Raw genomic sequence first — 27490 nt, 5'->3', positions numbered from 1 at the left:
GAGGCATGAACAGGGGAAGGAAAGAGGCGTAGGGGAGGTGAGTGCAGGAGGCGAGCCTCCAGGGACCTTCACCCCAAGTGTGACAGAGGTGCTGGGCGTCCTGAGTCGGGGATGGTCTGCCCTGCCTGACGGGGCTTCTGGGATCCCTCTGGCTGCAGGGAACGGAGAGCAGGAGGCCGGTGGGGGCCAAGCTCTTCAATGACAAGCCCTGGGTGGGGGTCCTGGCTGGTGCTGGCACTGAGTGGCAGTGAAATGAACAGCCCGCCTGCCTCTGTGTGGACAGCTCAGGGATGGACCGGTGAGGGGGTTGGGAGGGGGCACTCAGGGAGTGGCAAAGCCCTGCAGGCAGGGGAGGGCCTCCAAGGTCAGCGTGGCTGGGGCAGAGCCGGGTCGGACCATGGAACCTTGAACCTAGAGAGGACTTGGGGTTCATGCAAGGTCAGGAGTTCAATACCAGCCTGGCCAACATGGTGAAACTTCCTGGGCCCTGAGAAGATTAAGCAGAAAGATGGAGTGGGGCAGCCTGGCCCAAAGGGAGGGAGAGAGCATGTGTATCAGGCTGGAGCTGGGCTGGCCCAGGCCCACTGCAGGCACCTGTCTGGAAGCCCCGTGGCCTTACCCATCAGCCACGTGGACAGCCCCTATCACTGCACGGTGGACGCCTCCTGATGTTTCAGTGCTAACATGTGCAGTGGAAAACAGTGTTGCAGCTCCCCAGAAAGCCAAATCTAGGACCTAGCAGTTCCACTCCCAGGGAGAAGCCCAGGAAAGCTGGAGACAGGGACTGAGCAAATACAGGCACACACATGCTCAGAGCAGCACCGCTCACAACAGCCAAAGGGTGGCAACGGCCCAAATGTCCACCAGTGGACGGATGGATGAGCCACATGCAGTCCAGCCATATGGTGGAATATCACTCAGCCGTAACAGGATGAAGTTCTGGCCTATGACCCAACACGGAGGAACTTGAAACCGCTCTGTTCAGTGAAAGAAGGCAGGCACTAAAAAGCACACACAGTAGGGTTCCATTTACATGAAGTGTCCCGAATAGGCAAATGAATGGAGACAGAAAGCAGATGGGTGGATGCCAGAAATCGGGGGAGGGAGGGCAGAGGACTGTCTGCTTAATGGGAGTTCCCACTGGGGTGTTGAAAACGTTCTGGGCCGGGCGCGGTGGCTCAAGCCTGTAATCCCAGCACTTTGGGAGGTCGAGACGGGCGGATCACAAGGTCAGGAGATCGAGACCATCCTGGCTAACCCGGTGAAACTCCATCTCTACTATAAAAAAAATACAAAAAACTAGCCGGGCGAGGTGGCGGGCGCCTGTGGTCCCAGCTACTCGGGAGGCTGAGGCAGGAGAATGGCGGGAACCCGGGAGGCAGAGCTTGCAGTGAGCCGAGATCGAACCACTGCACTCCAGCCTGGGGGACAGAGCGAGACTCCGTCTCAAAAAAAAAAAACAAAAACAAAAACAAAAAACAAAAACAAAAAAAAAACAGAAAACGTTCTGGAACTAACTAGCAGCGGTGGGTACACAGCACTGTGAGTGGACTCAACACCCCTGAATTGTGTGCTTTAAAGTGGTTAATTTATTTTTTATTTTTAGTTATTTTTTCTATTTTGAAATGGAGTCTTGCTCTGTCCCCCAGGCTAGAGTGCAGTGGTTGCCTGATCTCAGCTCACTGCAACCTTCCACCTCTTGGGTTCAAGCCATTCTCCTGTCTCAGTCTCCCGAGTAGCTGGGACTACAGGCATACAGGCACGTGCCACCACGCCCAGCTAATTTTTTTGTATTTTTAGTAGAGACGGGTTTCACCACCTTGGCCAGGATGGTCTCGAACTCCTGACCTCAAGTGAACTGCCTGCCTCGGCCTCCCTAAGTGCTAGGATTACAGGCATGAGCCACCGCGCCTGGCCCTAAAGAGGTTAATTTAATGTTACATGAATTCCACTGCAATTAAAAACAAAGGGCCAGGCGTGGTGGTGCATGTCTGTAATCCCAGCTACTCAGGAGGCTGAGGCGGGAGGATCAACTGAGCCCAGGAGGTCAGGGCTGCAGTGAGCCAATTTCACGTCACTGCACTCCAGCCTGGGCAACACAGCAAGATCCTGTCCCTAAAAATAAAATTAAAATAAATAAAATAGGCCAGGTGTGGTGGCTCATGCCTGTAAATCCCAGCCTTTGGAAGGCTGAGGCGGGCAGATCACCTGAGGTCAGGAGTTCGAGACCAGCCTGGCTAACATGGGAATCCCTGTTTCTACTAAAAATACAAAAAATTAGCCGGGTGTGGTGGCACGCACATGTAATCCCAGCTACTCAGGAGGCTGAGGCAGGAGAATCGCTTGAACCTGGGAGGCGGAGGTTGCAGTGAGCTGAGATCGCACCATTGCACTTTGGCTTGGGCAACAAGAGTGAAACTGCATCTCAAAAATAAACAAATAGACTGGGCACGGTGGCTCATGCCTGTAATCCCAGCACTTTGGGAGGCCAAGGTGGGTGGATCACCTGAGGTTGAGAGTTTGAGACCAGCCTGACCAACATGGAGAAACCCCATCTCTACTAAAAATACAAAAGTAGCCAGGTGTGGTGGCGCATGCCTGTAATCCCAGCCACTTGGGAGGCTGAGGCAGGAGAATCACTTGAACCTGGGAGGCGGGGTTTGTGGTGAGCCAAGATCGTACCATTGCACTCCAGCCTGGGCAACAAGAGTGAAACTCTGTCTCAAATAAATAAATAAATAATAAAAATTTAAAAAATAAATCAAATAATATAAAATAAACAATTTTAAACAGAAAAAAAATGCTACAGTACACGGGAAGCACAACTGTAAGGAAACAGGATGAGGCAGGTCAAGGGATCCCATTTGAACCCAGCCCACACTTGAACCTCATACTGCAATCTCCTGAATCTGCATTACCATCACGCTGCCACAGCAACCCAAGCAAGAATGCGTTCCTATCGCTGCACGCCTGAAGCAGTAAGGAGAGTAAACCAGAAGGCAAAATCATGAGTTACTGGAAGCAAACCAAGCAGTGTATGTAAAACTCCGCCAAGACTTCCCGCTTCTGGGTGTGAAATGCTGATGCGAGATGCAGAACGGAAAATGATGTATTCCAGCGCAGCGGGCCATCCATAGGTTCTTAAGATCGCCTCCGGTTATTTCAAACCCAGAAGTGAAATCTCCCCAGCAGCCGCTGGCAGTACACGTGACAGTGACAGTCACTGCCGCTCACTTGGACACACGTGCACGGGAGTCTGTGGAACCCAGGGGACACCTGGAAGCGAGGTTCTCCTTCCGGCTTGGCGCTTGTTGCCTGGTTTCCTCAGGCATGCTCTTCACCTCAGTTTATCTTTCTGTAAAATGTGACACAGAACCTAGCACCTTACAGGGTAGCTCTACTGTGAATGAGGGTGTTATCTCACTAAAGCCTCACAACCCAGGAGGATGACCCCCATCCCCAGGGCTTTATTTAAATCTGCATAAAGGAAGTCTACAAAGATAAAACATGAACTAATGGCATTGGCCAGTGGTGGGGGTGAGGGCAGGGCCTGAGGATGGGGTGGAAGAAAGACTTTGCACTGAATGCATTTCATTTCATTTCATCTCTTCATTTCATTTCATTTCGAGATGGAGTCCTGCTCTGTTGTCCAGCCTGGAGTGCAGTGGTGCGACCTCGGCGCACTGCAACCTCCACCTCCCGAGTTCAAGCGATTCTCCTGCCTCAGCCTCCTGAGTAGCTGGGACTACAGGTACCTGCCCCCACGTCCAGGTAATTTTTTGTGTTCTTAACAGAGACTGGGTTTCACCATGTTGACCAGGCTGGTCTTGAACTCCTGACCGCAGGTGATCCACCCACCTCGGTCTCCCAAAGTGTTGGGATTACAGGCGTGAACCACCGTACCTGGCCTGTTTTTTATTTTGTTTTTTAAGAGATAGGATCTCACTCTGTAGTCCAGGCAGGAGTGTAGTGGTGCGATCACAGCTCACTGCAGCCTCTTCCTCCTGGGCTCAAACAATCCTCTTGCCTTAGCCTCCTAAGTAGTTGAGACCACAGTTGTGCACCACTGTGTCAGCACACTGAATTTTTATAGAGTTAGATTTTTTTGAGCCACATGAATATATTATCTACTCAAAAACTAAATGTATACCATTGATCTTCTCCCAGGACAAGGCTGGAGGGAAAACATACATTAGCTATGCTGGCCAGCTCCTCAAAGTCCAGCCTGGACATGCTCACCTGGCAGACAGGACACCTGCTGTCACCTCTCGGGGTCCAGCCTGGGGGTCCCTCCCTCTCTGACACTGTGAGGGAGAAGCACACCGAACCCAGAGGCATGTTTCACACAAGCCCGCAGGGTTTGAGGAAATGCCCTTTTCAAGGAACCCCCCTGCTCGTTTTGTCTAAAATGAAGAAAAAGGCCGGGCGCGGTGGCTCACGCCTGTAATCCCAGCACTTTGGAGGCCGAGGTAGGCAGATCACCTGAGGTCAGGAGTTTGAGACCAGCCTGGCCAACAAATTGAAACCCGTCTCTACTAAAAATACAAAAACTAGCTGGGCATGGTGTATGCGTGCCTGTAATCCCAGCTACTCGGGAGACTGAGGCAGGAGAAATACTTGATCCCACGAGGCAGAGACTGCAGCGAGCCAAGATTGTGCCACTGCACTCCGGCCTGGGCAACAGAGCAAGACTCTGCCTCAAAAAATAAAAATAAATAAATAAATAAATAAAATGAAGAAAAAGTACCCATTTCTGATTCTCAGAGACCTTGCCTGGCTCCGACCCGGCCCACAGTGTGTGGACCTAACACATCTCACAAGTCCGAGTCTAAGGCGGCCGCCAATGTTGTAATGCTGGAATCTAATTTAAAAAATGTTTAAACACATGTATACCTAAGACTCAGTAATTCCACTACTTTTGTGCATATGCCCTGCAGAAAGTATACATCTGTGTACCAAAAGACATGTGCTAGGCCGGGTGTGGTGGCTCATGCCTGTAATCCCAGCATTTTGGGAGGCTGAGGCAGGAGGATTGCTTGAGTCCAGGAGTTTGAGACCAGCCTGGGCAACGTGGTGAAACCCCATCTCTACAAAAAAATACAAAAATTAGCCAGGTGTGGTGGCATGCACCTGTAATCCCAGCTACTTGGGAGGCTGAGGTGGGAGGATTGCCTGAGCCTGGGAAATGGAGGCTGCAGTGATCACGCCATTGCACTCCAGCCTGGATGACAGAGTGAAACTCTGTCTCAATAAAAATAAAAAAACCAAAACCACCAACAACAAAAGACATGTGCTCTGAGCAGCACTATTAAAAACTCCACGGCCAGGTGCAGTGGCTCACGCCTGTAATCCCAGCACTTTGGGAGGCAGAGGCGGGTGGATCACAAGGCCAGAAGTTCGAGACCAGCCTGGCCAACCTGGTGAAACCCCATCTCTACTAAAAATACCAAAATTAGCCGGGCATGGTGGCTCATGGCTCACACCTGTAATCCCAGCTACTCAGGAGACTGAGGCAGAAGAATTGCTTGAACCCGGTAGGCAGAGGTTGCAGTGAGCCGAGATCACCCCACTGCACTCCAGCCTGGGTGACAGAGCAAGAATCCATCTCGAAAAAAAAAAAAAAAAAAAAAAAAAAAAAAAAAAAAAATTCCCAAACTGGAAACCGCCCATGTAAATCTCCACAGCAGGCAAAGGAGATGTAAATGGCAGATGTCCTACAGTGGGATGTTATGTGCCATGTGAACAGGCCACTACAGACACGCATACCGACTGTGAGTAGTCTTGCAATATGTTGAAAAAAAGTCAGACACCGGCCAGGTGCGGTGGCTCATGCCTCTCATTCCAGCACTTTGGGAGGCCAAGGCAGGTGGATCAACTGAAGTCAGGAGTTTGAGACCAGCCTGGCCAAAATGGCAAAATCCTGTCTCTACTAAAAATACAAAAAATTAACCAGGCGTGGTGGTGAGTGCCTGTAGTCCCAGCTATTTGGGAGGCTGAGGTAGGAGAATCGCTTGAACCCAGGAGGCAGAGGTTGCAGTGAGCCACGATTGCTCCACTGCACTCCAGCCTGGGCGACAGAGCAAGACTCCATCTCAAAAAAATAAAAATAAAAATAAAATAAAATAAAATCCCCCAAAGAAATATCAATAAATAAGAAAACAGTCAAATATCATACAGTCCCTGCTACCGTAAAGACACTACATTATAAAGGCATTTTTTGGTTGATGTTGTTGGTTGGATAAATTCTATTCAAACTACAATGTCCTGTCACTGCAGCTGCGTCAGCCTCGGCCCAGACATCAGCAGTGACAGGACACTCACCACCTTCTCAGGAAGTTCACTTCATCTTGGCTTGGGAATGACTGCTAAAACATTCTTCCTCTCGCCAAGACTAAAATCCATCTCTATTAACACTGTCTATCCTTAACTTTAACCCCATGGCTGCTGAAAACCAGCCTGGTGTGGAAGGAAAGGCATAAGACTTGGAGTTAGAAAGGCACGAATTTAAGTCCCTAGAGCAGAATGAGTGAGCATCCTGTAGCCAGACTACCTGCAGAGCCTCTGGCACCTGTCTCAACCCTGTATCTCCATTTCTTAGCTTATAAAATATAGACAACAATGGCACCTTCCTCATAGACAGCACAGAAGGACTTAGTGAGATAAGGCAGTCAATTGCCCAGCATGGCACCTGGCATGTGATTGGTATGCAGTAAATGTTCACAGCCATCATCATTATAGTATAAACGGCGTGTTAATAATTCTACATTTTGCTGGGTGTGGTGGGTCATGCATGCAATCCCAGCACTTTGGGAGGCTGAGGAGGGTGGATCATTTGAGGCCAGGAGTTCAAGACCAGGCTGGGCAACATGACAAAACCCCATCTCTACTAAAATTAGCTGGGTGTGGTGCTGTGCACCTTTAGTCCCAGCTACTTGGGAGACTGAGGCAGGAGAATCACTTGAGTCTGGGATGCGGAAGCTGCAGTGAGCCAAGATCGTGCCATTGCACCCCAGCCTGGGCAACAGGAAAGAAACCCTGTCTCAAGGAAAAAGAAAGAGAAAAAAGAAAATTCTACATTTCACATAGTTTTACAAATGCCATACTATCCTGGTGTCATAAAACATCTGTCCTGTGAAATATGTTAATATTCTGCTGACACATAGTGTAATTAGTAAAAACCAAGCTATTTGGGGTCTTTGGGGAAAGGTGTTATTACTATAAAAATGCATGCATGCTTCAATTCACCAATCAGAACATGGTAAAGTTTACAAAGTAAATGTCTTAAAATACAAAGGTGAAGCTAAATCTACATCTTGAGACAGGAGACATCACTACAGATACTACAGACATTAAAAGGATAATGAGGGACTATTACAAATGCCCTTATGCTAATACATTCAACAATCTAGATAAACTTGACACAATTCCCGAAAGACACAAGCTACCAAAGCTCACTCAAGAAGAAACTGATAACCTGAATAACCCACTATCTAGTACGTAAGTCAAATTTGTTAAGAAAAGCTTCCTGGCCAGGCTTGGTGACTCACACCTATAATCCCAGCACTTTGGGAGGCCAAGGCAGGAGGGTCACTTAAGCCCAGAAGTTTAAGACCAGTCTGGGCAACAGATGAGATCTCGTATCTACAAAAAATAAAGATTAACTGCACATGGTGGTGCACACCTGTAGTCCCAGCTACGTGGGAGGCTGAAGTAGGAGGACCGCTTGAACCCAGGAGGTCAGCACTGCAATGAGACATGATTGCACCACGGCACAATCACGAGAGACCCGGGAGACAGGAAGAGACCCTGTCTCAGAAAAAAGAGAGAGAAAACAAATGCAAAGAAAACTCTGGTGCTACATATGAATTCTACCACATGTACATTAGAAATAATACCAGTTCTCCGCTAACTCTGCCAGAAAACAGAAGATAAAGAAATACTTCCTAACTTATTTTATGGGGCCAGCATTACCCTTATGCCCAAACCAAAGACAATACAAGAAAAGAAAGCTTCATCTCTCTTAGGAACATAAACAATCTTAACAAAATATTAACAAATCAAACCCAGCAATATATAAAAAGTACAACTATCATGAACAAGAAGGGTTTGTTTCAGCTTTGCAAAGTTGTTTTAATATTCAAAAATCAGCCAGCACTTTGGGAAGCCGAGGTGGGTGGATCATTTGAGGTCAGGAGTTTGAGACCAGCCTGGCCAAAATGGCAAAACCCTGTCTCTACTTAAAAAAAAAGAAAAACAGTCAATCACTGTAGTTTGTAGTGAGCCGAGATCGTGCCACTGCACTCCAGCCTGGGCAACAGGGACTCTGTCTCGAGAAAAAAAAAAAAGTAAAACAGTAGTAAAACGGAACATAAAAACATAGTAAAACAGAAAAGGAAAAAAATGAGATCTCAATAGACGTACAAAAAGGAAAAAAGGATTTCACAGCATTTGAGACCCACTCATAATAAAGCTTAGCAAAATAAGAACAGAAGAAAACTTCCTAAACCAGGTAGAGAGCAACTACAAAAAATCTACAGCTAACATCACACAGAACAGTGAAAGACTGAAAGACTGAAAGCGCTCAGAACAATGAACAGTGACAGCCCTTCTCAGCACCTCTATTCAACAGTATACTGGAGGTCCCACCCACTGTAATAAGACAAGGAAGAAAAAGGCATAAAGATTGGAAAGGAAAAGCAGTAAAAATTTACTTGCAGGCCGGGCGCGGTGGCTCACGCCTGTAATCCCAGCACTTTGGGAGGCCGAGGTGAGCAGATCATCTGAGGTCAGGAGTTCGAGACCAGCCTGACCAACATGGTGAAACCCCATCTCTACTAAAAATACAAAAATTAGCCAGGTGTGGTGGTGGGTGCCTGTAATCCCACCTCCTCAGGAGTCTGAGGCAGGAGAATCGCTTGAACCCGAAGGTGGAGGCTGCAGTGAGCCAAGATCACGCCACTGCACTGCAGCCTGGGTGACAAGAGCAAGACTTTGTCCCAAAGAGGAAAAAAAAAAAAGGCCAGGCGGGGTGTCTCATGCCTGTAATCCCAGCACTTTGGGAGGCCAAGGCGGGCGGATCACCTGAGGTCAGGAGTTCAAGACCAGCCTGATCAACATGGTGAAATCCCATCTCTACTAAAAATACAAAAATTAGCCAGGCATGGTGGCATGCGCCTGTAGTCCCAGCTATTTTGGGAGGCTGGGGCAGGAGTATCGCTTGAACCAGGAGGTGGAGGTTGTAGTGAGCCAAGATCATGGCACTGCACTCCAGCCTGGGTGACAGAGCAAGAATCTATCTCAAAAAAAAAATTCCTTGCAAACTACATGATAATCTAAATAAAAATCCTAAGGAATCTATAAAGGAACTACTAGAACCAATAAACAAAATTAGCAAAGTTTTGAAAAAGCTTAATATACAAAAATCAATTCTATTTCCATATGCCAGCAAAGAACTAACTGAAAATTAAAACTTAAAAATCCATCAGCAACAGTGAAACTGCCTTTGCCGGCCAGGCGCGGTGGCTCAAGCCTGTAATCCCAGCACTTTGGGAGGCTGAAACGGGCGGATCACGAGGTCAGGAGATCGAGACCATCCTGGCTAACACGGTGAAACCCCGTCTCTACTAAAAAATACAAAAAACTAGCCAGGCGAGGTGGCGGGCGCCTGTAGTCCCAGCTACGCGGGAGGCTGAGGCAGGAGAATGGCGTAAACCCGGGAGGCGGAGCTTGCAGTGAGCTGAGATCCGGCCACTGCACTCCAGCCTGGGCGACAGAGCAAGACTCCGTCTCAAAAAAAAAAAAAAAGAAACTGCCTTTGCCGAAATTATAACAGTGAAAAAATTATGACAGTGAAAGAGATTTGATCTGACCAGCTCCATCCTGCTTTTAACTTCCAAACTGCCTTTGGCCATTCCTGGGCATGGGCCAAGCTAACTTTGAAAGAAGTTTAGTTTATAGTTTATAGTTTAAATGATAATATCCCTTCCCAAAACTAAATCATCTTTATAAAACTAATAAAAGGCTACAAGGTGAGGATTAACGAGAGGGGTCTGAATTCTGCAAAGACCTAGGCGTAGTCACCAGCCATTGTTCCGGAGGTCACAAGATTTGTATCTTCCCCAATTACTCCCACAGATAACATCACCACTGTAGAACCCAAGATTAGGCTGGCATAGTGGCTCATGCCTGCAATCCCAGCACTTTGGGAGGCCAAAGCGGGTGAATCACCTGAGGTCAGGAGTTTAAGACCAGCCTGGACATCATGGTAAAACCCGGTTTCTACTAAAAAGACAAAAATTAGCCAGGCATGGTGGCAGGCACCTGTAATCCCAGCTACTCAGGAGACTGAGGCAGGAGGATTGCTTGAACACAGGAGGTAGAACGTGCAATGAGCCGAGATGGCATCATTGCATTCCAGCCTGCGCGATAGTGAGGCACTGTCTCAAAAAGAAAAAAAAAAGAATCTAAGATTGGCCTTTTCAGACTTTTGCATTCCTGGCAGATGACTCCACCTGCACCCAAGACTCATGACTCTAGTCCTGTAGTCCCCATCCAGAAGTGGACTCAGTAGACAAGGAGAATTTTATTTTTTATTTTTTGAGATGGAGTCTCGCTCTGTTGCCAAGGCTGGAGTGCGGTGGCATGATCTCGGCTCACTGTAACCTCCACCTCCCGGTTCAAGAAATTCTCCTGCCTCAGCCTCCCGAGTAGCTGGGACAACAGGTACATGCCACCACGCCTGGCTAATTTCTGTGTTTTTAGTAGAGACGGGGTTTCACCATGTTGGCCAGGATGGTCTCGAACTTCTGACCTCGTGATCTACCCGCCTCGGCCTCCCAAAGTTCTGGGATTACAGGCGTGAGCCACGGCGCCCGGCCAAGTATCATTTTCTACAGCCCTGTGATTGCATCCTCAACCAATCAACAGCACCCATTCCCTAACCCTCTGCCTGCCAAAATATCCTTGAAAACCCCTAGCCTCTGAATTTTCAAGGAGACTGATTTGAGTAATAACTCCCGTTCTCCTGTGTGGGTTGGCCTTGAATCAATGAAACTTTCTTTACTGCAATCCTGCAGTCTCAGTGAATTGGTTTTTCTGTGTAGCGGGCAGGAAGAACCCATCAGACAATTGCAATAGCACCAATAATTACAAAATACTCAGAGAACAAAAGAGGTGCCTAATCTTTACACATAAAACTACAAAACATTGTTGAAAAAAAGTAAAGGGACCTAAGGATACGGGGAAATATATCACACTCCTGGATTAAGACACAATATTGTCACGATATCAATTCTTCTCAAATCCATCTATAGATTCAAACACAATCCCAACCAAAATCCCAGCAGGCTTTTTCACAGAAATTCATAAACTGTTTCCAAAATGTATTTGAAACTAAAAAGGGCCCAGAATGGCAAAAACAATTTCAGAAAAGAAGAAAGTTGGAAGAATTTCTGATCTCAAGACCTATTATAAAGTTACAGTAGTCAGGATAGTGTGGGGTTGGCATAGAGAGACATACAGGTCAGGGGAACAGGACAGAAAGTCTTGAATAGACCACAAATATGTTCAGCTGATTTTCAAGAAGTTTCAGGCCAAGATGGTGGGTGGATGATGCAGCTGCAGGTCAAAGATGATGGAGAACAGGACGACGCTCACCAAAGCCCAGGGCTGCTCAATGGGAAAAACACGGCCCGGCGCAGTGGCTTAGGCCAGGCACGGTGGCTCATGCTTGTCATCCCAGCACCTTGGGAGGCCGAGGCAGACGGATCACCTGAGATCAGGAGTTCAAGACCAGCCTGGCCAACGTGGTGAACCCACATCTCTACTAAAAACACAAAAATTAGCCAGGCATGGTAGTGCACTAATCCCAGCTACTCGGGAGGCTGAGGCAGGAGAATCACTTGGACCCAGGAGAAGCAGGTTGTGGTGAGCCGAGATCGTGCCATTGCACTCCAACCTGGGCAACAGAGACTCTGTCTCGGAAAAAAAAAAAAAAAAAAAAGAGAAAAACACACCTCCATGACAGGGACTCTGGCAGCCACCACCTCAGCCAAGAAGCTCATCTAGAGTCAGGGTGACCTGACGTCACACCTTCCTGCAACAGGAAGGACCCACAGCTGTGAAGAACTCGTGCCCAAAAAGTTTCATCTGAATCCAATTAAGCCTTCGGTGCTAATGTTCAGTTTACAGGAAATACCTCTAGGTCCAAGAACAAAAGACATCAAGACCAGGTGCGGTGGCTCATGCCTGTAATCCCAGTGCTTTGGGAGGCTGAGGCGGGAGAAGTGCTTGACCCCAGGAGTTCGAGACCAGCCTGGGTAATGCAGCAAAACCTGTCTCTGCAAGATTAAAAAAAAAAATTAGCCAGATGTAGCGGTGTACACCTGTAGTCTCAGCTACTCAGGAGGCTGAGGTAGGAGGATCGCTTGAGCCCAGGAGGTTGAGGCTGCAGTTGAGGTTGGTTGCACCACTGCCCTCCAGCCTGGGTGAAAGAGTGAGACGCTGTCTCAAAAACAGCAAAAAAAAAAAAAAAAAAAAAAAAAGAAATGAGGCCAGGCACGGTGGCTCACGCCTGTAATCCCAGCACTTTGGGAGGCTGAGGCGGCTGGATCATGAGGTCAGGAGTTCAAGACCAGCCTGACCAACATGGCGAAACCCTGTCTCTATGAAAAATCCATAAATTAGCCAGGCATGGTGGCGTGCGCCTGTAATCCCAGTTACTCAGGAGGCTGAGGCAGGAGAATTGCTTGAACCTGGGAGGTGGAGGTTGCAGTGAGCCGAGATCGTGCCACTGCATTCCAGCCTAGGTGACAGAGCAAGACTCCATCTCACCAAAAAAAAAAAAAAAAAAAAAGGCAGCTTGGAAGCCTCGGTGGGTTCAGGTTTATGAAAGAGCGCTGCAGCCATGCCGGGGACAACTGTGCGATTTGAATGTGGCCTGCGTAGTCGATGACATTAAGGAACTGCTGATAATTTTCTTAGTGTGATAATGGTATCAGGCTATACGGGAGAATGTCTTTCTGTTCAGGAGGGGCAGCTAATATGTTCAGCAGGGACTGCCGGGGGTCTACAGCTTACTCTCCAATAGTTCAGCTAAAAGAGACAGAGAGAGGGAAGAAAGAGCATCTGTAATAAACAATACCAACTTCTGAATCGAGATAAGGAGTGTGTGTGTTCTCGGCAATATTTCCCCTGTAGTCAGGGGAAAGCGGGAAGGAGGGAGGGAGGGAGGAAGCAGAGAAGGAAGGAAACCCCTGCACACCTCCATTATCTTGATGCGTCCAACTTCCCCACTTATCGGAGAAGCAGAGGCCGGTGAGGTACAGACATTTGTTCAAGGACAGGCACTTGTTCAAGGTCACACAGCAAACCAGCCTGAGGATGGCTCCTGTAATTCCGCCTCTGCATTTTCTTTTACCTTAACACAGGTAAGCCCAGACGTTTTGGTTTTGTAGCCAAGCAGTGGCCGTTTTCCCAGACTTGATATCCAGTTTCAGCCAGACTCCTCCCCCTCCACCTCCTGCGGCAGTTCCACCCCCGACCCCAAGAGCCTCCCCGAAACCCCCGTCATCTGCTCCCTCAGGCTGCACTCTGCTGCCAGACTGCTATGTGGCCTTGGCCAGGAGTTTTGCTCTCTCTGGTCTGCGAGATGGAGCAAGAACCCTGCCCCACTACTCACTGACTTGGTGCCAAGCACCTGAGGGATGCCGGAGCATTGCTGGAGCCCAAGACCAGGGAGAGGAAGGAGGAAAGGGTGGCAAAGACCCCTAGAGAGAGCCCCTGGGAGGGTCCCCAGGAAGACAGGCAGGCCAGGTCTTGGCATCATGTGCGTACTTCCCACATCTCACACATGCGCATACATGTACACAGACACGCATGCCCACATGCACACCTGCAGACACATGCACACAGACATGCAGACACACGCACAGACACATACATGCACACAACACACATGCAGACATGCACACACACACACACACGTGTGCATAGATACACATGTGCCCACACAAGCTCTGACTCCTCCACACCTGCAGTTCTGGGTCGTCAGACTCCAGCAAGTTCCTCGTGGACACTCCTTTCTCCTTCCTACTCCAGTACAGACAACTGATTCCAGAGCCCCCTCCAAGGACACACAACCTCTCACGCCAGGGACGTGACCTGCCACCAGCCCCGCCCCACAGCCTCCCCTGGGCTTTGATCCTGTGTTTTTCCACAATCACCTGATCCCAGAGACCACACCAGGGCTTCCGAGGGCAGGAGGCAGATGGGTGGAGGTGGTGGAGCCAGCTGGCAGGGCCCGGGTGCAGACCCAGGATCGGGTTGGACTCCCTGGCAGGGTGCAGGACCCCAGGTGCCAGGCAGGGGAGGCCCAGCGTGCCCAGCCGAGGCCCCTGGGCCTGCCTTCTCCAGGCGGAGCCCCAGTGCCTCTTCCCAGTCCTCCCCAGGCCGGGGAGCAGCTTGCTAGGGACTAGAGAGGGACATAGGAGCGAGACCCAGGCTGGGACCCTGTGTTCACACCCTTCAGGGAGCTGCCCCTTGCCTGCTGTGAAAGTGAGAAAAGAAACTCAATCATCTACACCCACAGCTCTGGCCAAACCGCAGGCAGCTGGTCAGGAAGAAGGGCTGCCTGGTGAGCTGAGGACTTGGCGCATGCCGGTCATGTGTGCCTCGGCCGCCCAACAAGCCCTGGCTTCCAGATGCAGTGGTGACAAGGGCTGCTCCTGCCCTTGGCCCGTGGGGACTCCCTGTCACCCTGTCATGTCACTCGAACCTCATGACGGGCAGGAGGGGCTTCTGATGCTTGATGATGGGAAGAGGGCAGGTTCCAGCTGGGGACAGACCTGACCTGTCCCCACTCCCACAGCTTGGACCTCACTGCAGCCCAGGCTCCAGGCCCCTCCAGCTCTGTCCCACCCTTCCCCAGGGCCCCCAGTGTCCCGATTACAGCCCCCTTGTGGGCTAGCCTGGAAACCCGGGCCTCACTAGCGACACAGCCTCCATGACAAACCTGTTACAAGCCAAGCAAACAGCTGGGAAACAAACTTCTGGGGGCACCAGGTCCCACCTGGACACATCCCCCTCCCTGGCAATGCAGGGGCACCTTCTAAGGTACCCACCCCTCCCAGGGCACAGGGACACAGCTACAGCATCCCTGCTTCAAAGCCTTGCAGGAGACAGTGACACCAGATGGAACAGCCAAAATGGCCCTGGGCCTCTTCTTCTTCCCTGTCCTCAGGGAACAGGCCTCCCTGCCACATGTAAACCCCACTGCAGGCCCCGGGCCAGCTGCGGCCCCAGAGCCACTCACAGGTCACAGGGCTGAGGAGCCTGCCCAGAGCCCAGCGCCTCTGAAGCCAAGAAGGCTTTGTTTTTCCCTCCAGCCTCTGCATCATCCAAACAAGGAAAAAGCCTTTTCCCCTGCCCCTATCTCAAAAAACACCAACAGGAGGATTTGTTTTGAAGTTTGCTCGCTCGGTATGAGCCCCACATAATCCGGGCCTTGTGTAGCAACAGCCAGGAGGGGAGTGTGCCAGGGTGAGCCCTGGGAACCCCTCTCCCCTCCCGCAGTTCCTATACTTGACAGCACTCTCAGCTCCCTCTCGCAGGGGTGTGTGTGAAAACACACACGTGCACACACACATGGGCACACATACATAACTGCTATTGATTCTGCTGGCCTGGAATGGAGAACCCTGACCCACGCAGGCCTTTTCTGCACACTCAGGTTTCTCTTTCCCATGAACTGCCAGAATCCCAGACGGTGGCGCCAGGACCACCCCAGTGAGCATCCTGTGTCGTCAACCGACAATGAAAAGCAGGAAAACAGAGGTCTAGAGAGGGTGAGGGCTTGCCCAAAGGCACACAGCAAGTTCGCAGAGGGCTGGGTCTGCAGCCGAGGTCTCTTGGCTCCAGCCAAGAACCTGAATGACTCAGAACACGCAGGAAATGTCAAACACACGAAGGAACGCAAGCAGGTACAATCACCGTCGCGCGTGCCACCACCCCGGCCCACCGCAGCCGACTCTTTCCGGCCTTTCAAGGAGCTGCTCTGTGTGGCACCAGGACGTGGCTGTCACTCTCAGGCCTGTCTTTGCCATGGGACCCCCTCTCCTCTTCCTCATCGGTTGTCTCGAACTATTATTTAGATCTCACGCCACCAACCCATTTTTCCAGCATTTGCTACCTGTCTCTGCAGGGGCATCCTTATACTTGTAGTGATAAATGTGGGCCTCAACAGAACATGCTTGCATCAGGAAGAGCAGAGAACGCTCCACCAGGTTCTCCAACTCTGACTCTTTGTAAGTTTTACAACTCTGCGAGCTGTGGATAACTCACAGCAGTGAAAATCGTTCTCTCCCATAAACACCCAGATTCTGTCTTGTCCAGTAGAAGTGCAATTGCCTTCTCTCCCTTCCTCCCTTCTCCTGCCAAAACTCCCCAAATCTGCCTCCATTTGCACTTGTATTTGAATACTCCCTGGTCTACAAATGCCCTGTCCTTCTGATTCCCTTTTCAGTCACTAATACCTGCCTGATTCTCTCATGAGCTAAATACAATCTTCAATGCGTTCGTTTTTACATCTGTATGACAGTCATGGTTTTACCCTTTTCTGAAAAGTATCTTTTTTTTTTTTTTTTTTTTTTTTGAGACAGTCTCTCACTTTGTCACCCAGGCTGGAGTGCAGTGGCGTGATCTCGGTGCAATCTCTATCTCCTGGGTTCAAGTGATTCTCGTGTCTCTGCCTCCTGAGTAGCTGTGATTACGGGCATGCACCACTACGCCTGGCTGATTTTTGTATTTTTAGTAAAGATGGGGTTTCACCACGTTGGCCAAGTTGGTCTCGAACTCCTGGCCTCAAGTGATCCATCCACCTGCCTCAGCCTCCCAAAACGCTGGAATTACAGATGTGAGCCACCGCACCTGGCCTGAAGATTACCTGCTGCTATAAGTTTGCTCTGAGCACCTAGCTCATTGAATGAGCAGGCACTGAATAAAGGAAAGTCGTTTTTCTCCCCACCTTCCCAACCAGCATGAAAACAGGCTCTTAGTCTTGTTGTTCACAATTTTGACCCAAGTTTTGTTATGTAGGCGTGACTGGATACATCACTGGCCATTGGTGATCCACTCACACTCCATCCAGTCTCTCTCCCCTCCCCAAAGATTGTGAGGGACTGATAGCGCCAACCTTCAATCACATGGCTGGTTCCTCTGGGACAGCCCCCATCCTGAAGCTATCTACAGTACAAACCCAAGTATGGTCAAGAGAGCTTGTCATCGCTGGGCACAATGGCTCATTCCTGTAATCCCAGCACTTTGGGAGGCTGAGGCGGGTGGATCACCTGAGGTCAGGAGTTTGAGACCAACCTGGCCAACATGGTGAGACCCCCATCTCTAATAAAAATACAAAAATTAGCCAGGCGGGGTGGTGGGCGCCTGTAATCCTAGCTACTCAGGAGGCTGAGGCAGACGAATTGCTTGAACCCGGGAGGTGGAGGCTGCAGTGAGCTGAGATCGTGCCACTGCACTGCAGCCTGGGTGACAGAGTAAGACCCCATCTCAAAAAAAAAAAAAAAAAAAAAGAGAACTCATAGTGAGTAACAAAAGAAGATGCTCTTCCAAGGGTTTTAGGAGCTCTGCCAGGAACCAGGGACAAAGACCTAATGAAGATTTTTTTGTTTTAGAGATGGAGTCTCATGCTGTTGCCCAGGTTGGAGTGCAGTGATATGATCATAGTTTACTAAAGCCTTGAACTCCTGGGCTCAAGCAATCCTCCTGCCTCAGCCTCCCGAGTAGCTGAGACTACAGGTGCACAGCACCGTACCTGGCTTTGTCATGTATTTTGTAGAGACTGGGTCTCACTATATTGCCCAAACTGGTCTCAAACTCCTGGCCTCAAGTGATCCTCCCACCTCAGCCTTCCAGGTCACTGGGATCACAGGGGTGAACCACTGTGCTCAGCTAAGATTCATCATACCACAGCCCCCACCTGCAGGTCAGCTCCTATCTGTCCTTCTGACCTCTGTTAAGTCAATTCTCTGATATGGTTTGGCTGTGTCCCCACCCAAATCTCATCTTGAATTGCAACTCCCATAATTCCCACTGTTACGGGAGGGACCTGGTGGGAGGTAACTGAATTATGAAGGCGGGTTCCCCCACACTGTTCTCATGGGAGTAAGTGTCACGAGATCTGATGGTTTTATAAGGGGAAACCCCTTTTGCTTGGTTCTCACTCTCTCTTTGCCAGGCGCCATGTAAGACGTCCCTTTGTTCTTCCTTCACTTCACCAGGATTGTGAAGCCTCCCCAGCCACCTGGAACTGTAAGTGAATTAAACCTCTTTTCTTTATAAACTACCCAGTCTCGGGTATGTCTTTATCAGCAGCGCAAAAATTGACTAATATATTCTCTCTTTTCAAACAGGAGCATGGCAGGCCCCTCTCCATATACTCTTAGCTCCCTGTATCCATTACTCATAGCTCTCAACTAGGTGCAAGTTTACAGATGTCCCTTGGGGAATTCATTCCAGGACTCCTGGCAGATACTAAAATCCGCAGATGCTCAAGCCCCTGCTGTAATATGGTGTAGTATTTGCATATAACGTATGCACATCCTTCTGTATGCTTTGAATCACCTCTAGATTACCCGTAATACTTAACACAATGTAAATGCCTGTAAACAGTTCTTACATTGTGTTGTTTAGGGAATAAGGAGAAAAGTCTGTATAAATTCAGTACAGACACAACCATTTCTTTTCTTTTTTTTTTTTTTTTTTTGAGACGGAGTCTTGCTCTGTCGCCCAGGCTGGAGTGCAGTGGCGCGATCTCGGCTCACTGCAAGCTCCGCCTCCCCAGTTCACGCTATTCTCCTGTCTCCGCCTCCCGAGTAGCTGGGACTACAGGCGCCAACCACCACGCCCGGCTAATTTTTTGTATTTTTAGTAGAGACGGGGTTTCACCATGTTACTCAGGATGGTCTTGATCTCCTGACCTCGTGATCCACCCGCCTCGGCCTCCCAAAGTGCTGGGATTACAAGCGTGAGCCACCACGCCCAGCCTCTTTTCCCAATACATTAAATCCGTGGTTGGTTGAATCCACAGATGAGGAAACCATAATACAGAGTCCATGGATACAGGGTCCACTGGTTACAGAGGCCACAGATGTGGAGCCCACGAATACAGAGATCACAGATGTGGAGCCCACAGATACAGAGGCCACCGATATGGAAGGCTGACCGCACTTATTTCCGTGATCCGTTTGCTAATGTTAACATGGGCCTCTCTTTGCAGATCAAAGTTTCATGAGGACCAAGCCCGTGCCTGGACTTGCTCAAACAGTATCCATGGTACCTAGTACAGGGCCTGGCACATGTAGGTCCTTCGTAATCATCAAAATGAAGTGAAAATAAACCAGACATTACAAGTGGGCCCTTTCTCCTGCCCAGTGGGCTTCAGAGCAGAAGCTCCATCCCCCAAAGCCTGCCTCGCCCTGCATGTGAGTCTGCACACACCTCAACTCCCTCCCGACCCTCCCTGCCAAGCCCTTTCTCTTGGAGCCTCCCCCAGGGTGGGGGACAAGGGCACATAGGAACCATCAGCATCTGTGGGGCTGGGCTGGCTGCAGCCCTTCATTAGAGACGTGGACCCGAACAGGCGTGCCAGCAGAGTGGATGTTATGCAAAGGAGATTTCAAATCACCCAACTGTTCTATTTATAATTCACAGCAAAATGATTTGTTGCTGTAAAAATATATTTGCACATGACACAAATAGACCCTCACAGCAATTATCTTAATGCCGTAGCTACAAATTAACACCTACTTACCTCGGGCAAATTAGCACCAAATTTAATTTGAGCGGCACGTCCAATGTGCAGGGCATACAGAGGAAGAGCTCGCTGTGGTATGTGCACAATGCAGGCTCTTGTGGAACCGGGGGTTCTGATCAAGGGCTCTTGGGAGGAGGCGGTGATGGGTCTGATGCCACCCGGGCCTAAGCTTCCAAGACCCAGAGACAATGAAGCTTGCACAGAGTCATACCTGAGGCAAACACTGGCCAGTGACTCCTGGGAAAGTCTGGGGATGATGGGGGCAGGAGCTCTTGCTCATGGCTAAATGAAGGTCACTACTGAGCTGGGATTCCAGGGTCCCCCAGTGGGATCCCATAAAAAGTAACTTCCACTCTTTTGTCTCAGGTATGCACGACTTTGTTAATACAGACCCTCACTACTCAGTCTTCATCACAACCACCACTGCGTCCCCAACACTGGCAAGACGACATGCGCAAGGCCATCTGTTCAGGCAGACACGAGACCCCCAAAGGTGGTAGCAGCAAAGTCCAAACAAGCTGTGACCTGCATCAAGACCTTGTCAGAAGCCTGCCCACAAACCCAGGAGACTTCAGCGCCCTGAAAAAGCAAGGGGGTCTCTAAAGGGCTGCTGGGGCCACCCCTCTCCTGCGGGGCAAGACTCAGAGCTCCTCACACAGCCTTTAGGGAACGCCAAGCATCTCTGCCGCCCTGGGCAAGGTGATCATTCAGGTGCACAACTCTCACCTGCACACCCTCCAGCTGCAAGAGGTAGGGCTGTCCCACCTCCCAGGGCCTGCCCAATTAGTCTAAGAGTAATCGTATCTCCCTTTTCAAAGGTTAATTCAGGAACCCAAGCCAGAGCTAATCAGTACAAGGCAAAATCTCCCTGACCACAGGAATCTGTTCCTTCAGGTCCCTGAGGCTCCAGGAAGTATCCCAGGTGCTTCTGAGACAGAAGATCCTGTTTCTCCATAGAGAACCACTGTGGGAGTCTCTCCATGCAGCTGGGTATGCAGATGAGACCTGGGGGACTGCAGCCAACTTGCTGCCCCTCTGCAGATGCAGCAGCCCACAGAGAATGAAGGGAATAGCCAACCCCTGATCAAGCCATACCTGATCTCCACACTATCCCCAGACTTTTGCAGCTACAGGGGCCAATGCATCCCCCTCGACTTTGGGCCGGTTCAGAGTTTTCTGTTAATTACAGCCAAAAGCGTCCTGATGCTCCAGGTGCCCTGCCTACCCTAGATGGGAGAGGGGCTTCCTGTGGGCTCTAGCAGCCCTCAGGTCCATCACAGCCCTCACCAGTCTGCATCACGTACCTGTATGCTCTTCTTGACCCATCACTGCGTGTGCCCTGACAGCAGGGCCATGTCTGACTCACGTCTGAGTCTCCGCACTCAGCCAGCCCGGAGTTGGGGACATGAGCAGGGACTTGGGAGGTCTATTGAATAAAAGAACAAGCCTGGTTCCACTCACACTCCAGGGTCACCCCCACTATCCACCTTGTTCACCTCTTTCTCTGTCATTCCAGGCTGTCCCTGAAGTGGATGCAGCTGGGGCCTCTGCCATGATCCCTACCATCCACACTTGGGCCTATGAGGGGGGGACCCTGGGCTCTCTCTTCTCCTCCCTAAAAAACGGTAAATCCGTGTCCTCCACTCCCAAACCAGGACCTCAGGACCGACCTCTCTTCCAACTCAGACTTGAATAACCAAACTGCCTACTCAGCACCTCCCATGACAACCCTCTGTCAAGGGCTTCCTGTCATTCTTGGAATAACATTCAAACCCCTGCACAAGCCTGAAAGAGCCCGTGGTTTGAACCTGCTGCCCTCCAGAGCTCATGTCATTCACTCCCACCCCATTCCCTTTGCCCTGGCACTCCGGCCTCCCGGCTGCCCCTCAAATACAGTCCCACCGCCACCTCACGGCCTTTGCATGTACCATGTTCCCCCACCTCCCCACTACCTGGAATGCACGAAGTGATCCACAGATGGTTTCTATTATCATCATTGGCTAAAGTCCAATTCAATGACGCAGTCTCAATTCAAATCTACCTCCTCACCGGCCTCCTGGGAAATTAAAGTGGGATTCACGGAGCCTCCAAACACCCAACCTTGGCCTTCAGATGCCTTTTTTTTTTTTTTTTTTTTTTTTTTTTTTTTTTTTTTTGAGACAGAATCTCGCTCTGTCACCCAGGCTGGAGTGCAGAGGCATGATCTCGGTTCACTGCAACCTCTGCCACCTGGGTTCAAGTGATTCTCCTGCCTCAGCCTCCCAAGTAGCTGGGATTACAGGTGCACACAGGTGCACACCACCATAATTAATTGTTGTTGGCCAGGATGGTCTCAATCTCCTGACCTCGTGATCCGAGTGCCTCGGCCTCCCAAAGTGTTGGGATTACAGGTGTAAGCCATTGTGCCCAGCCTCAGATGACTCTTCACAGAAAGATCTGGTTACGCTTTAGCCAGGCCAAAGAGACCCGCCCTCCCTGCAACCAGAGAGGAAACTGCCACGGGTCCCTGGAGAACTTCAGGCAGCCCTGTACCTTCCACCTGTTCCAACTCCCTGTGACCCCATGTAGGGATCTCCCTCTGTGCCTCTGAGGTGGAGGCCACTGGCTCCTATGAAAAAGCAGCACAGGCTGGGGGCGGTGGGTCACGCCTGTAATCCCTGCACTTTGGGAGGCCAAGATGGGCAGATCACTTGAGGTCAGGAGCTTGAAACTAGCCTGGCCAACATGGTGAAACCCTATCTCTACTAAAAATGAAAAAAAAAAAAAAAAATTAGCCAGGTGTGGTGACAGGTACCTGTAACCCCAGCTACTCGGGAGGCTGAGGCATGAGAATCGTTTGAGCCCAGGAGGCGGAGCTTGCGGTGAGCTGAGATCAGGCCACCGCACTGCAGCCTGGGTGACAGAGCGAGACTCCGTCTCAAAAATAAAACAAAACAACAAAAACATTCCGAGGGGGGTGAAAGTTTGGAAGGAATTTAAAAGATCAAAGAGCCAGGCACAGGGGCTCACGCCTGTAATCCCAGCACTCTGGGACGCCCAGGCGGGCAGATCACCTGAGGTCAGGAGTTTGAGACCAGCATGGTCAACATGGCAAAACCTTGTCTCTACTAAAAATATAAAATGAGCCAGGCGTGGTGGTGCATGCCCACAATCCCAGTTACTTGGGAGGCTGAGGCAGGAGAATCGCTTGAACCTGGGAGGCAGAGGTAGTGGTGAGCCGAGGTCGGGCCACTGCACTCCAGCCTGGGCAATAAGAGCGAAACTCTGTCTCAAAACAACAATAACAATATTTGAGGCAATTGGGAAATTCAATACTGACTGAGTATTGGCTGATATTAAGAATTTATTGCTGCCGGGCGCAGTGGGAGGTCCCAGCACTTTGGGAGGTCAAGATGGGAGGATTCCTTGAGCCCAGGAGCTCAAGACTAGCCTGGGCAACAAAGGAAGACCTCGTCTCTACAAAAATTTAAAAATGAACCAGGCAGGGTAGTGTGAACCTGTCGTCTGAGTTACTTGGGAGACTCAGGTGGGAGGATGCCTTAAGCCCAGGAGTTTGAGGCTGCAGTGAGCTATAATCACACTCTAGTCCGACCAACAGAGCAAGACCCTGTCTTGAAAAAAGGAAAAAATAAAAAAATGTTGCTAATCGTTTTAAACATGAATAGTATGGCAGTAATACAGAAAAACGTGGCGGGGGGATTCAGGCTTGATCTAACATATCACAATGCATTCATATATCAAAACATCACATTGATCACTGTAAGTGTGCACTATTTTTGTTTGCCAATTATGCCTAAATAAAGCTGGAGGAAAAAATAATTTTTTAGAAAAGGGATTCACCTTGCAGTATTTATGGAGTGTGAGGTCTGGGAGCTGCTGTAAAATGATATGGGGAATAGGGAGGGGAGGGAAGGGGTGAGAGGGTGGAAGGGTGAGTTGGAGAAAGGGTGGGGGTAGGTGTATGGGGTGGGTGGGGTGAGTTGGAAGAAGGGTGGGGGTAGGTGTACAGGGCGGGGGGCAGGGTGGGGTTAGCACAGGCCAGGTTGGCTACAGGGTGGCTATGGTTGACGTTGGGAGATGGCGGCTCATTGTACATCCTTTGAATGTCTAAAATTCTCCACAAATAAAAAGAACTGAAATGAAAAAATAAACCCTCTTATACAAAACACAAGGAATTACAACAGTGTGGGGTCTGCTTTGGAGAGTCAGGTGGGAGTCCCAGCTGCAGGGGCCTCAGAGCCTCCCGCCCCAGCCGAGTGCCACAAATCCGCAGCCCAGACAAACCCACTGCCCCGTCCGAGTTTCCTTTGCTTGTTTTCATTTTATGGCCAGGTAGGGGAAGGGAGTGGGGAGCTACCCAGGAGTTTCAGGAATTCAGACCTACCCAACCAGTTCCTTCTGGACAGTCACCGGCTCCACTCTCCTCCCCTGGAAAGCCACTGCTCTGTCCAGGCCACTGAAGAAAGAACTGCTTGGCCTTGGCCTTCAGCGTGGAAAGAGCAGGCTCTAAACAAAGCGCATTCTTCTCTCATCTGCCCAAGCAAGACCTTCCCCCAAGGTCAGGAGACAGAACCAAGACCAATAAACAGGAACACCTGCGCTTCACATGCATTAACTCATTTAGTTATCCCAATGGCCCTATGAGTCGGTAATGACATGGCCCCTATTTTGCAGATGAGGAAACCAAGCAAAGTGGCCAGCAACTGACTCCAGGTCAAGGAAGTGGAAGGCAGGCCCCATCATGGTTGTTAAGCAGTGCAGTGCCTGCCTCTCCTGAAGCCTGACATTATCCCCACCCCCGACTTCCCCAGCCTCAAGACAAACTGAAGGTTTCTGACACTCATGAGAGGTGAGAAAATGGGGGCCCAAAGACCTAACTTGGAGAGAGAGTCACTCAGCCAGGTCCTCTGCCTTCCGGAGACACAGAAATCTGGACACAACAGGCTGGACACAACAGAAGCTCCAGGGAGACCCCTGGTGAAGGCGGGTGGGGCAGGACTCGGGAGCAGTGCACTCCCCTGCAGCTAAGCCCCACACATGCTCCTACAAGGGCATCCTCACCCACAGTGCAGGGGTGAGGGTCTCCCCTCAAATGCACCCCAGGGAGGCCAACCAAAGGACATCGACTTCTGAAATGGCTGACTCTTAAGTGCTGAGTTCCCAGCTGGACAAATGTCAACACTGTTCACAGGCAAGCGAGGGAGGGCACAGAGCCCTCTAGAATTCACACAGCCTCTGCCACAAAACCCTGAAGTCGGTGGCCAAGGCCCTGTCCCCATCCCGCCAAACAATCCCACCCTCCTTCCCGGTGGACTCTGCGGTTCCTTCTCTGGGGCCTTCACACTCTTCCCAAAGCACCTGGGGAATTTCCAAGCCAGGGTGTGACAGAGCCCCCAGGGATTCTCAGGACCCCCTCCCCCCGCCCCCCCACCCAGGACTGAGGGAAAGTGAAAGGCTGGGCCTCTTCGCCTTCCTGAGGACCTCCGAGGCTGCTAGCGGATTAAACTTTGGGCTTTTAGGCGGGGCCGGGTGGCTCTGGTCGGTAATCCCAGCACTTTGGGAGGCCCAGGCGGGCGGATTGCCTGAGGTCAGGAGTTCAGCATGGCCAACATGGCGAAACCCTGTCTCTACTAAAAATGCAAAAATTAGCTGGGCGTGGTGTCAGTGACTGTAATCCCAGCTACTCGGGAGGTTGAGGCACGAGAATCGCGTGAACCCAGGAGGCGGAGGTTGCAGTGAGCAGAGATCGCGCCACTGCACTCCAGCCTGGCGACAGAGAGAGACTCGGTGTCAAAACAACAAAAAAAAAAGTTTCTGCTTTTAACTCCTGGGGGTTCCACCCCCTGTGTGTTGAACCGGCCAGACCCCCAACCCCTGAGATTGAATCAGCGCAGCACCTGCCCCGGCCTCCGTTTTCTCATCTGTGAAACCGGAATAACCTCATCCACCTCGTAGGTTTGGTGGGGTGAGGGGGTGCCTCCCCCAGGCGCTGACCCGGCCTAACCTCAGACCCCATGACAGAAGCAAAAAGGGAACGTTTGAGCTGACACCGTCCGGCCAGACCAGACCAAAACCCAGGCAGAGAGAGGCGAGGGCGGAGGAGGCTGTGCGGGGTGAGAGGGAACAGGACAGGGGAGAAAGCAGAGAAGGGGAGGGTGGGGGGACAGGGGAGAAAGCAGAGAAGGGGAGGGTGGGGGGGCAGGGGAGAAAGCAGAGAAGGGGAGGGTGGGGGGGCAGGGGAGAAAGCAGAAGAAGGGGAGGGTGGGGGGGCAGGGGAGAAAGCAGAGAAGGGGAGGGTGGGGGGGCAGGGGAGAAAGCAGAGAAGGGGAGGGTGGGGGGGCAGGGGAGAAAGCAGAGAAGGGGAGGGTGGGGGGGCAGGGGAGAAAGCAGAGAAGGGGAGGGTGGGGGGGCAGGGGAGAAAGCAGAGAAGGGGAGGGTGGGGGGGCAGGGGAGAAAGCAGAGAAGGGGAGGGTGGGGGGGCAGGGGAGAAGGCAGAGAAGGGGAGGGTGGGGGGGCAGGGGAGAAGGCAGAGAAGGGGAGGGTGGGGGGGCAGGGGAGAGGCAGAGAAGGGGAGGGTGGTGGGGCAGGGAGGAAAGCCAGAGAAGGGAGGAGGGTGGGGGGGCAGGGGAGAAGGCAGAGAAGGGGAGGGTGGGGGGCAGGGTAGAAAGCAGAGAAGGGAGGGTTGGGGGGGCAGGGGAGAAAGCAGAGAAGGGAGGGTGGGGGGGGCAGGGAGGAGAAAGCAGAGAAGGGGAGGTGGGGGGGGCAGGGGGAAAGCAGAGAAGGGGAGGGTGGTGGGGCAGGGGAGAAGGCAAGCAGAGAAGGGGAGGGTGGGGGTGCAGGGAGAAAGTAGAGAAGGGGAGGGTGGGGGGGCCAGGGGAGAAAGCAGAGAAGGGATGGTGGGGGGGCAGGGGAGAAAGCAGAGAAGGGGAGGGTGGGGGGCAGGGGAGAAAGCAGAGAAGGGAGAGGGTGGGGGGCAGGGGAGAAAGCAGAGAAGGGGAGGGTGGGGGGCAGGGGAGAAGCAGAGAAGGGGAGGGTGGGGGGGCAGGGGAGAAAGCAGAGAAGGGGAGGGTGGGGGGGCAGGGGAGAAAGCAGAGAAGGGGAGAAAGCAGAGAAGGGGAGGGTGGGGGGGCGGGGAAGAAGGGAGGTGAAGGGAGAAAGAGTCTGGAGCCCACAGGGGTCCTGGAGGCTGCGCGCCGGCCGGAGGGGCTACCCACGGCCGCAAGTGACGTCGCGCCCGCCTGGGCGTCCCCACCTGGCCAGCGGCCCCTTGTCCCCGCGCACGCCCGGAGAGCCCCCGCGGCGCCCCCCGGAGCACGGCCCCCTCCCGGCGCGCTCCCTCCCGCCGCCGCCCGCCTTACCTAGCCACGGACCCCGCCGGCCCCCACCTGCGTTCCAGGTCCACACTCACCTGGCCCCTCCCCGGACGTGGCTCCCGGGCAGGCTCCGCCCCGCCGCCCCTCCAGCCCTCCGCCCCTCCGCCCCTCCGGCCCTCCACCCCTCCGCCCCCCTGCTACCGGGCGGGGGCGATTTCCCAGGTGCACGAGCTGACTCTGGGTCCACCTGTGTGTCGGGGGGAGGGGGACAGGGCGGGGTCGGGCGGAGCACGAGCACTCAGGGGCCCCTCGCACATCGCACCTTGGGCGCCCCGATTCCGGCACCCATGCC

The 27490-nt window shown here is 51.6% G+C and overlaps 1 protein-coding gene across 1 annotated transcript in view; it reads right to left on the bottom strand.

Moving 5' to 3' along the window:
- ARHGAP8 (Rho GTPase activating protein 8) overlaps positions 1-27252 on the bottom strand; it is a 95976-nt gene extending 68724 nt beyond the window's left edge. The window contains exon 1 of the mRNA XM_010368582.2: positions 27184-27252. The gene's annotated coding sequence lies outside the window, so the exon portion shown is untranslated. The remainder of the gene's footprint in view (positions 1-27183) is intronic.
- Positions 27253-27490: the final 238 nt, after the last annotated feature.

The sequence above is a fragment of the Rhinopithecus roxellana genome, chromosome 13, assembly GCF_007565055.1.
Source record: "Rhinopithecus roxellana isolate Shanxi Qingling chromosome 13, ASM756505v1, whole genome shotgun sequence".
In the NCBI taxonomy this organism is placed as follows: domain Eukaryota; kingdom Metazoa; phylum Chordata; class Mammalia; order Primates; family Cercopithecidae; genus Rhinopithecus; species Rhinopithecus roxellana.
The sequence above is the reverse complement of the archived record's forward strand: the minus strand, read 5'-3'. Positions and strand labels throughout refer to the sequence as shown.